This window comes from Falco rusticolus, chromosome 2, assembly GCF_015220075.1.
Source record: "Falco rusticolus isolate bFalRus1 chromosome 2, bFalRus1.pri, whole genome shotgun sequence".
Taxonomy (NCBI): domain Eukaryota; kingdom Metazoa; phylum Chordata; class Aves; order Falconiformes; family Falconidae; genus Falco; species Falco rusticolus.
Genome location: NC_051188.1, coordinates 50,637,893 through 50,650,756, shown reverse-complemented (window position 1 = coordinate 50,650,756; position 12,864 = coordinate 50,637,893).

The following is a 12,864-nucleotide window of genomic DNA, read 5'->3' as shown; positions in this document are numbered from 1 at the left end:
TTACTATTTGTGTGTATTTTACCTTAACTAATGAGAACGACCCTTTCCAAAAAGCATTTTGAATACTTTTCTCACTTTTTCTACTGACATAAAAACAATTTCCTCAAAATATTAATACATCCCTTGTGATGGAAAATATTGATGCTGCCCTTGAAATATCTTGCTTACCAAATGCTAATCAAGTGACAATCACCTTATATGATATGCATTTCTCCGGGAAGTATGGAAGTTTGCTTGCTTACTTATAAACTGTAGAAAAATATTTGCACACCGTCTTTCAAAATATCTCCCTTTGTGTACAGTGGGAAATCTATTATTGTACAAGACTTTTCAGTTTTTCAGAGCCTATAAAAGTGAAGCAATTTCTTTGTGTATGTGTGTGCTCTATATATTTTTATTATGTAATGATGCATTATCATAGTTCTTACCATTGCTACATGTTTTCCTGAGCATTAAGATTATCTTTTTATTCCCCAAATTTGGAAATGCATATATTATGGACCTTTAATCAGTTGTGGGGTTTTTTAAGTTATTCAAGAATGCCCACGAATTCTTTAATTCTTACAGCAATTAATATATTTAGTGAGATCAGTGCCCTGACGTATTTTTTAACTCTTTTGAAACCACATAATTTCATAAACTCTGATTTTTAATTAATTAAAAATGTCATTCCATTCATAAGTTTTTAGTGGGAAAATGATCTCTGTCAGCCTTGAATTTCATCACGTTATTTCTTCTTGTATGTTTGTTTTTCTTCAGTGCACCCTCCTAGCCCATAGGATTGTTCTACTTAAAATTAATAAAGGTCTCCTCTACTTTCAAGCTTTATAATTCAGTTCTTTTTGCTCAGTCACTACTTAATGCTGCTATAAATATTACATTTGAGTTAAAAAAATGTTGTCTGTGCTGTGCAAATTCTTCTCACTCTTGCAAATGCTTACAAACCTATTCTAATTCTCATGTCTTTTCCAAAACACTAGATGTCTTGTTTTGTAATACACTGCATATTTTTTTTGCTTTGTCTTGGTGTTTTTCTGTGTGACTGCAACTCTGAACTCAGAAAACACCTTTCTGATTCTGTTTTCCTTTAATAGTTTTGAATTATCATTATTACTACAGGACTTGAATATCACAGACCCTACATATGTTTTAGTCCAGACTTCATGACTTCTTTGCTTGGCAAATTCAATTTTAAGGGGGTAATTCTGGGTCTGTCATATGACTTTGAGGGTTTTGTTCCATTATAATCTGATCTGCCATTTAACCTCCCAGACTCAATGAGACTGATTCTTCAGTATTATGTCTGGGACAATTTCCTTTATGGTTCATTTCTGTATCCTTGTTTGAAAAATATGAATCAATCACAAACATTTCAGTTCCATAACACTCAAATATTAGCACTGACTCTTGTCCTGACTTAACTTAAAATTTTGAAGGAAAAAACCAAAATTATAAATCCATAATAAACTACTACAAAAATAACACTAACTGGTTTGCCTTCTTTCTGGTGCCACTGTTGAAAATACAGAATTAAATAGTCTGAATTCCACCAGCTGTCCTTTCCATATTTAGAAGTTATTAAAAAGTTATTAACTGCTGAAGTTATTGTCATAGAATCATTTTTTAATAGCAATCCCTCAGTGTCAAGGAACATAAGAGTAATTACTTCATTGTCTGGAATTTAGCTGATTCATTAACTAAGCTTTAACTCCTTGAAAAAGTGTTTTACACTTAACACTCAGTTTCCAGCTGTTACTATGTCGGGTTTCCTGGCTGGCAACCAAGCACCACTCAGCCGCTCACTCACTCCCCCTTCACCCAGAGGGATGGGGAGGAGAATTGGAAAGGAATGTAAAACTCTAGGGTTGAGATAAGAATAATTTAATAATTTAAACAGAATGAAAATGAAAGAACAATAACAATAATAACAGTAACAACAATAACAACAACAATAGGAATAGCAATGATGATGATGGTGATGATGATTATAATGGAAAGGTGGGGGAAAGGATAAAATCCAAAGGGAAAGGTAGAAAGGAAACAAGTGATGCACAATGCAACTCCTCACTGCCTGCTGACTGATGTCCAGCCCGTCCCTGGGCAATAATTCAATCCACAGGCCCCAGCCAACCCCCAAAGTTTGTATACCAAGCATGACACCCCATAGTATGGAATATCCCTTTGGCTGGTTCAGGTCACCTGCCCTGGCTGTGTCCCCTCCCTGCCCCTCCAGCCCTCTCACTGGCGGGGCCTGAGAAACTGGAAAGTCTTTGACTGAGTTTAAACGTCACCCAGCAACAACTAAAACTATCATTGTGCTATCAACATTGTTCTCGCACCAAATCCAAAACACAACACTGTATCAGCTACTAAGAAGAAAATTAACTCCATCCCAGAAAAAAATCAGGACATACTGCTTGTTAATTTCTTACAGATCCAAAGGATACTAATAATCACAGCTGCTCCCCAACTCTAAGAATTTTGACACATCCCACAATTTTCAGTCCCATTACAATTTCTATTTAAACATCTGTGGTCAACCTTTTCGGGGTATCATGAATTAGCACAGGTGAGAATTCTGCCACTGTTTTCCTTGTCATTTGCATCCAGAACAGAATCATATGTGTGTGTGTTTACAGAAAAAAAACAAATGCAGATTAAAGCTGAATAAGAAATAAAGTTAAATGTTGCTGGTCAGAAGAAGCATTTACAGGAAGTGTATCAGTCATTAATTTCAGGTTGGCAGTAGTCAGGATAATGTGAACCCAAAAGTGTCATGTGTTTTTTTACTGATCCTGGATACACCTATTACAGCATTTCAGAAGAATTTTCTTACTCCTCTAGCAAGCAAACCAGAATGGTCCCTTAAGAGGAATGTCTGTCTTTTCAAAGCTGTATAGGTCTTTCAGTAAGTATTCAAAAAATTAATTTAAATGTGCTAGAAAATTTTGCAATACACAAATTTGTTGGGTTGTTTTGGTTTTTTTTCCCCCACAAATATATTATTTACCAAAGACTTTGTTATCTGGTTTCATGTCTCTGAAGCAGATTGGAAAAAGACTGGGAAACTGAAATTTTAATCCCAGGTTTGGAAGATCAAAGGCCTCTGGATTAGTGGCAGTTTGAAACATTTGTACTAAATGTCTACAAGGCCTCACCAGAAGTTGTAGTTTAACAGGGACTCAGACCAAAACATTTTTTTTCTTTGTTTCAACAAACAAAAATCTGTGTATGATTTTCTAACACAGAAGTGAAGCTGATCTTGTAGAAGCTGCATTTCCATCTGATAGTTACTTCGACAGAAACCACTCTAGTTCCCACACTGCATTATCTAAGATATTAATCATCACTGCATGACTGGTACCAGCCTGATGTGTGTTTAGTGTGAGGTATCCTCCCATTACATGTATCACTATGCATATAAGAAATGAATCCTATTTTTATAGTGCCAAGCAGATAAGCCAGTAGGTGGTCTCTGAGACAGAACATTTTATGAGACTTGCATCCCAGAATGCTGTATCTTATTTTGAAACAATGCAGTTTCCTGAGTAGCAAGCAGTACATAACATGAACACGACTATTTTGTTCACAAGTTTTCATAAACCTCTAATAGTATAGTACAGTATAATGTAACAAAAGATCTTTATCCTGCATACTGCAAGATCAGAAGATATTCACTAGCATCATTTCAGACATAAATATTAGGACTGGGGAAAAAAACTGCATCTGGCTTCAGATATGTATCTATAAAGGGGTCAGAAAACAAGTACATACTGCTTGGGTCAAATTTTGATTCTTGAAAAGAGGTATGGAGAAGAACTTAATTGTATTTCTTTTTACTTCCCCAATGACATGTCACTAAATTTCATAATGTCATTCTTCAATGATGTATTTTTAATTTAATTGAACACATTTAAGATTTTTTCTGAAAATAGTGAAAAATCTCATAAAAACAATAGTAATATGAAAAATAACAGCATTACAAAAAAAGATATTTCTTGGATGATTCACAAAAAGCAGCATTTTATTTCTAAAAGGTGTTAGGCATGTTTTCAAAAAACCAGTTGTTAAAAGAAATTGAGATGTTCTAAAGCCAGACAGGGTCACTATGATTAATATTTGATTCTCTACATAATGCAGCCCAAAGAACTTTCTTGAATGAAGTGTTTTGCAAGGAATTCCATAGAATTAGAGAACACCCAAAACTTCAGCCCATATATCTCATCATATCTCCTTCAGCATCACTGTCTCACATGAGGGAGACACAGATGCCCTAAGACTGGTTTAGACTCTTAGGGTCTAACTCCATAAGCTATTAAGATATCAAATGGGCAGAATTTAAGCACTATATGGAAGGCTATGATACTGAAAATATCAGTCATAACTTCTAAATCATGGAAATTCTTGAATACTATGAGGAATTTAGTTTCTGTGCTTTTTTAGTGTCTAGCCACAATATTGCATTTTCACAGAAACGCATGGGAACTGATGGATTGGCCTAGTGCTGGAAATAATGAAGGAAGGCTGCACAGTACAGATCTTACCATTTCATGTGCCTGTATGCACCTACAGAACAGCTGGTAAAAGCTAGTGGGAACACAGAGAGAGCACCTCCTTCACTGGCTCAGTAAATCAAAGTCTGGATTAGTTTACCTCTGCATTTGATCAGAATCCTGAAATGAACCATTCAACCTCTTTTCACCCTCATCACCAGGTGTAAGCTAACCACAATGCACCTGTCTGCTTCTGTAGAGGAGGAAAGCCTCCAGTGGGGATCAAGCAACAAGATGTTATCAAGGAATGTTAACAGGTTGACAGAATCACACTCCACGTGTAATGTAGCATTAGCTGACTTTTTCTTTTAAAATAATACGGTGACTGTCAACCTCTGTTTTAAGGAATAACTTAGGGCTTAAAGCAATAACCAAGTACATTGACAACAAATTATCAATTTCCTCTCTGTCTTCAGTGATTTAAACCATTTTCCATTTTTTTAAGAACTTTCCATTCACTTTGATAAACAGTTTAAGGTGTCCATTTTCTAGTGTGTTGGTGCTGTGACTAAAACATGGGGGAGGTAGCTTGCACTCCTCCCTCCCTTCCAATAATAAGCTATCCTGTTTAGAAAAAAATTAAGGTCTATAAAGAAGGGTTTATTTTCTTCCTTCCTCTGCTCTCCGCCCCCCACCCCCCAAGTCATTCTTTCTTGGAAAGGGAAGGACATGGGTTATGCTTTGAAGTTTCAAATTTATTTTGGGTAGCACTTAGCTCACTATAGAATCACAGAATCACAGAATGGTCAGGGTTGGAAGAGACCTCTGCAGAACATCTAGTTCCAACCCCATTGTGAAATCAGGTTCTCCTACAGCAGGTTGCACAGAATCACTTACAGGTGGGTTTAGAATATCTCCAGAGAAGGAGACTCCACAACCTCTCTGCGCAGCCCGTTCCAGCTCTCTGTCACCCTCAAAGTAAAGAAGTTCTTCACTGTATTCAGATAGAACTTCCTGTGTTTCAGTTTGTGCCTGTTGCCTCTTGTCCTGTCACCTGGTGGCACTGAAAAGAGCTAGGTCGCATCCTCTTGATGCTCGCCCTTAAGATATTTGTAGACATGGATAAGATCCCCTCTCAGTCTTCTTCAGGCTAAACAGGCCCAGCTCTCTCAGCCTTTCCACATAACAGAGATGCTTCAGTCCCCTCATCATCTTCACAGCCCTCTGTTGGACCTTCACTCCAGAATCTTATTGGCCTTCTGGGCCACCAGGTCACACTGCTGGCTCATGGGCAACTTGCTGTCCATCAGGACTCCTAGGTCCTTCTCTTCAGAGCTGCCCTTCAGCAGGTCCACTTCTAGCCTGTACTGGTGCATGAGGTTGTTCCTCCCTAAATGTAGGACCTTACACTTACCTTTCTTAGACTTCATTGGGTAAACTTGTGTTAGTTAGCATTAATAAAAACTTTACACTAAACATCATCAGCTGCATTATCATGCTTGGGATCAGTATCAGGATGAAAGACCTGTAATTGTCCAGGTCATCTCACTTGCCTTCTATACAGAAATAACGTGGTCCTTGGCAAATTATTTTAAAACTGTAGCTGAAATCTATTCATATCTGATAATTTTCAAAAGTCTAGTTTTAGTAGTCAGTATTTTCTATCTTTCTGACTGATGTGAGGCTAGAGCATATGTTGACTTCATAATAAACATATTTTCAAAGGTTTTTCTCCAAACACAGGTAAAAATAACAGAACACTTCTACCCATGCTTGATTATTGCTGTTAGCAGTTCAACAGGTGGCACATTCCTTAAAAAAGAGAAGAGATTTAGTTAGAATAAGTAAACACTTTGGACAGCTGGATTTTTCCACAGATCCAATGGACGAAGAGGTAAATGGGAGAGGAAACAGCAGCTAATCTATAGCACTGTATTTAAAAACAAAAATAACTGTCTTAATTACCCAAAGTCTATTTTAAAGAGGGAAAAGGCCAGTTTTCCTTTATTCTTCTTGGTAACGTAAATGAATTGTAGAAGGTAAAAAAAAAAAAAAAAAAAAAAAAGCAGCCTTCTCTATTTGAGGGTAAACACCTCCCTCTTCTGGGTTTTTCTGTAAAACGCATAGCAATTAAGATTTTGGACACACTGCATGAAGCACTGTACTCTGTGCACATATCACATAGGAGAGGTGGCCATTAATTCTTGCAAATCTACTGTGTCATTAGTTTGAGGAAGTATAGAATCATATTTTTTCTACTTATTCCCTTTGATATTTTTTATCTCAAAAGGACCTAATTTTATTTGTTACAGAGTTAATCACAAACTGCAAAAGGCAAAAGGAGCATGTGTTTTTAGGATTCTTCAGTTATTAGTGACACATTATTAGTGTACTGCAAATCCTATCGTGTTCATCTTTTAAATTATTAAACACTATAAGACCAAATGAAAAGGCAGTATCTCTTTATCAGACAGCTGCATGTCCTGTGTTAAATGGTTGGCCAATTTTATGAATTATTAATAAACACAGTAATTTAGCTGAAAGAAAGTTCATTAATGTCTAAAGGATTAATAATTACAGTCTGGCAAGCAGTTTCCACCTCTCTGTGGAGCAAGTATTCCCAAACTCTACATACTGACAGAAGGTACATTTTTCAAATATTAGGTGCATATTTCTAGTATGGCGCTCATCAAGTATAAACTGCTTCTTAAACTTATCAGCAACTGCCACAGACAATAATACTAGGCTATTATAAATGTTGCTGCCAATCAAATCATCACAGGTGTAATCGTAGCATATTATGGGAAACCATGTGTGACTATGTTAATAGGAAGTGCTGCTAAAATGACAAGGGGCACAGGCTTTATCTAGGCTGTTCATACTGACAATCATAATTTATGGCAGTAATATCTTCTAGCAGTGAAGCTTCCAAGATTTATGGAAAAAGTCATTGTGAACAGTTCCCAAGTATATCTTGTAGTCACTTTTGTACAAAACACTGTAGAGTCTGTCATGAATACAAGAAGTACAATTATACCTAACTCTAAATATTCCTGCTTGTGTGTATGTACACAAACGTGTACATTTATGTGCAGACACACACAAAATGCGGTCTGTAAGAAAGTATTTTTGTCTCTGCATAGATATATGAAAATTATAAGTGTTAAGGAGAAAGTTTTGTTTGGGAAGTTGCTGTATGTGAACATATAGAGAGTGTACACATAGACTATCTATTGAACTAATATGCATACTGGAATAATCTTTTAAAGAAAATAATTTATGTTCTATGTTCCATGAAAGTGCTTATGTTGTGTTGTTTCATTCTTTTATTAAAAAGTAATGCATGTTGTAGTAAAGCCAAGCATAAATTATATTTAAAGAAATTGTAAATCTCTTTTACTCATTAACTAACTTAGAAGGACTATAATGGTGAATACAGTAAAAGTTTGTAATTTTTGAAAATAATTATGCACATAATTATATATTATTTACAAAAATAGGGACAATGCTCACTGAAAATCAGAGGGTTGCTTTGTTTGCTTGTTTTATAACTTATGACTTCATACCAAGAGAAAGGCCAGTATTTACAAAGCCAGTCACCAAGTTACTGTGATTTATCAGTGCACATTGATTAGACCACCTCAACCAGTCTTAAACAAAATTTATTCCATTTAAAGATTTCCAGAGCAATTTTTTTATTCACTAAAGTAATATTCTTAGCTCTTCTAACTATCATTGTCTTCTCTGGAGTATTTCAGCATGCATTTTAAAAGCCTAAATTTGGAAATCTCCTTTGAATTTTTTCTCTGCCACTTTTGAATTAACAGTGTTCTTCATCCTCCTCTGACTAAACATTGTATTTAAAGTCAATCTCTGAATTTCGGAATTAATGTTGTACTTCATGAAGCCTGTAAAAATTCAAAGTAGTTGTTTCCTTTGTGATATACTTAATTATATACATATGCACATAACGCTTTTCTGAACATTACTGCAACCTTACCTGCACTAAATTTCTTATACCAAATCAAGCTATTCAGTTCATAGACTACAAATAAATGTATACAGTTTGTAGGAGGGAATTAAGAGAAATAGCTTCAGTATTTATGCTAACAATAAAAAGGATTCAAGTATTTAGTAGGGTTAAGCGTTCAAATGACAAAAATACTTTTATTTTGCTTTTATAGACTAAACACAGAATTAAAGGGATATCTGAAGGTCATCTGGTCCACCCCCCCTGCTCAAGCAGACTGCCCAGGACAGTGTCCAGATGGATTTTTTAGTATCTCCTAGGATGGAGACTCCACAACCTCTCTGGGCAGCCTGTGACAGTGCTCAGTCATCCTCACAATAAAAAAGCGTTTCCTGATGTTCTGAGGAAACCTCCTGTGTTACAGTGTGTGCCTGTTGCCTCTGGTCCTGTCACTGGGCACCACTGAAAAGCGCCTGGCTGTATCATCTCTGCATCCTCTCTTCTGGTATTTATATACATTTATGAGAATCCCTCTGAGTCTTCTCCAGGCTGAATATCTCTCTCGCAGGAGAGGTGCCCCAGTCCCTTAGTCACCTCTGTGGCCCTATGCTGGACTTTTTCAAGTATGTCCCTGTCTCTGTTGTACTAAGGAGCCCAGAACTGGCCACAGGACTCCAGATGTGGCCTCACCAGTGTTATGTAGAGAGAGGGGAAGGATCAATTTGCTTGAGGTGAAACTTCCTTGTTTCTGAGAACTACAGTCATAATCTTTTTATAAGCAAACAGGAACAAGCCTTACGCATTTGAAGAGCTAAGGATTATTGCTGACATAACTGAAATCTTCAATAGCTAACCAAATACTATTATTATTAATGCTGTCATTCTTCAACAGATATTATTAAAATAGTAAGTTACTCAGGCTCAAATTATCACAGATGACCTTCCTACTAATATTCTGAAAAGTGGTCTGCAAAGAAAAGTAACCATCACCAACCCCTCCTCTCTGGAGTTATGCATCCTTGTCCATGCCCCTTGGACTCCCAGGTTAATGGCGCTGCTTCCCCTCAGACCAGGGTGGTGGGTGTTGCAGGGTGGGTCAGCACCTGTTGGTTCCCTCTGGAAACAGTGGGGTGCCCATGGTGGGTGTAGCACCCTTTTCCAGGGACCCAGTTGGGATGTTGCGGTTATGATTCTATGCCCATCCCTTGCCGTGAAATGAGGATGGTTTTACCACTAGTGTCCTTTCTTCAGAAGAAAAGTGTCATTTCTTCAGAAGAAATTGCAACATCACTACAGGGAACACTAAAAAAACAGCTTCTCTTTTGGGCCTGTGCCAAGACTTGAAACTTTCTGCTTCCTCAGAACTTACGAGGAAAATGTCTTTTCTTTAGCTTTACTTGAAGCAGCATTGTCCCCCTTGTTAGTATAGTTTACCTGACTATGTGAAAGGAAGAAAGATCTTATATGCAGTATGATTTATAATAATGCAATAAGTGCAAGACCTCATTTTTTCCAAAGTGGGTCAATGTTTCATAACTAAAAAAAAAATAAAATGAGAATGTTAGTTACAGTCATAATAAAAAAGAAAGCAAGCAAACAAGAAAAAGCAGCAGTTACTCCTCCTTTGGACTCTAAATTGTTCTCTCTCATCATGGAATAAATCATTTTTTGATTGTGTTTTCACTCATGCAAGTTTCATTCCAGTTTAACAGATAAAATGTAAGCAGTCTCTGTGCGGCCCCTAGTGGATACACTTCTCTACAAAGCCTTATTTCAGTGAGAAAACAGCAATAGCTGGGTTCAGCTGATCTTCCCGCCCCCCCCCCCCAGTAAGTATTAAAAGCCAGATTTATACACATAGTAAAGTTCGCTGTATTTGAAGTAAAGAAAATTAACATATCAGTGTTGGTAACAGATCTGTACATCATACATGAATCAAATTCTGCTTATAAATGTGTAAGTCTGGTGGAAGTCCATTGAAGTCTGTAGAATTAAAGCAGACAATAAGCTGCATAACGGAGCATAAACTGAAGGTACTGATTTTTCAAACATTAATCTCACTTGAAAAAAAAAACTTTTAGGAGGGTGGTTTTTTTCTTGTTTTTTTTTTCTTTTTTTCTTTTTTTTTTTTCCTGGCTGATGGAAAGAACTTGTCCAACATCAGACCAGCTGTAAGTCCAGCACAATAAGACATTTTAGCATCACAAAGAAACAAAATCCTGAACTGCATTTGTTGTATTAATTCTTACATTTTCTCAAAAGAATAAAGCCTCAGATACTCAAAAATATTTTTGTAGTATAGCCTAGATCCAGAAAAACAGAGATATGAGTCAGACAGTTTAGGTTTAAATTCAAAATTTACCTTTCAAAAATCACTGTTCAGCTTTGTAAATTCAGAGTTCTTTAATTCCTCAGTTTATTAAAAGCAAATTCCCTTGTTCCCTACAAAGAGTCAGGCAGCTATAGTGAAATTGTCAAATACTGTGCTCTTTTTTTCTTGCTTGCTGTTGACATAAAACCTGTAGATATTTTCAGTTTTAAGCTTAATCATCTCATTACCCCTCCCCTGCTCTCTTTTCCCCATGAAAAGTAAAAGGACTTTACAGTACCTCCCAGTTCATCAGTACTGGAAGCACTTACCCGGACCCTGGGAAAACAGAATCAAGTTGCTATTCTTATTCTATATAGAACAGAGACTTGAACCCAGGTGTTCTCATTTCCCCCATATACTTACTAGAGTGTCTGTACTAGGAATGTAAATGGAGCCAAGAAAAAACATGTGAAGAGCTCATAAATGAGTGTTAGCATGCCTCCTTGGATATTTTGGCCAGGGCCAGCTAGTGCTTGTTAACACAGTGTTGAAACACGAGCTACAGGACACTACCTGCCAGGAAGTATTCTTAAAAGAACTATAGATCAGGCTACCTTATTTTCTGAGAGAAAATTGTTTGTAGGTGGGAAGATACAAGCGATGTTGTGCTGTTTGTCCTCACAGCCAGGTCTCATTTTTTACAGGGACAGAAATGTAGTTTATGATATTGTAAAGGCATTTTTTTAAGTCTCCCTTGTTGATGTTATTCCTCTGTGGAGTCTGGATATGAATTATCCATCATGTCATTAAATCTTTCTTATTATTTCCAAGACATACTGAATATTTACATGTATCAAGGACATAGTTTCAACTGCATTAATTCAAAACATCCTATATTCTAAAGTAATACCTGTAAAAGCCCAATTAATGGGTTGGGTGCAGGTATAGATTCAAATATTTGATTCAATTCTAGTAGACTATTGTCTTAATCAGTGTCTCCTACGTTCCAAATGTTCAATCTTATTGGTCAAGTAAGTTGAAGAGCACTTTATTCAGTCCGAGAGCAGGCTTTGATCTATTTTTGAATGGCTAGGCTTAGGTTCAGCATTTTGTTTTACCAGCTGGTTGCTACAGTTCCCTACCTCAGCATAAGTTTAGTCTTATTAGACTATAAAAGTCTGACTCAACTGGCCTGCTATAACTTTCTGAAATGAAAAAATTAGAGATTGATGTCCTGTTAGTAGTACTGGGATGGTTTTCAAATACTGGCAATGGAGTGATAGCACCAAGAAAGGAAGGAGCTTTTCTTTGATACAGACAGTCTCTAGGAAAATAAAGGAGTTTTAAAATCTCTTTTTACAGGCCTAGGAATAGGTTACGTTAATAAATAGTTAAAAGAAAGAGAATGATGAAAACGTTTGCAGTTTAATATTACTTCTTCGTTTTATTCCTCTTTGATAGTTTAAAAGTAACAACCTTTTTCCATTCTTTGTAATCTAAGTAGACCTATATAAATAAAAATAAAATCACAGTGATTCCTGAATTTATGAAACCGAAACATCTTTTACAGATGTTACAGAAATTGGAGATACGCATTTGTTGGTTAGCAAGCATGTACTCTAAGACTGCTTTGTTACAGATTTTCCGGCCCCCCACCGAGGTGATGTGAAAGGACAGATAATATAACATAAACAAGTTTAATACACTGGGTCAGCTCTGACTGCTTTATAATTGTAACTAAATGCAATGTTACTTCAAGAAATCCCTGGAGCTTTTAAGAACAATAGATTTCTGATTGCTATGATGCAACAAATTCTGGGTTTTTTCTATGAATTGTTTCCAAAAAACCTTGCTTTGTCCTTACCTGCATAGCTGAGATCTGAGTTGGTTTAGAATGTTGGATAGCTGCATTTTTTCAGTCTTCCTTGTTCATCTTTGAACTAGTACGTGCATTATGATAAATGAAGCCTATAAGTACCTAGGTTTTACATTGTCCCACGTTTCTTAATCAGTTGTTGTTTTCTGGTTCTTTTTTTTTTTCTCTCCTTCTTCAATTCTGTGCCATAATTGTGTAAGATACTAGTGAATGG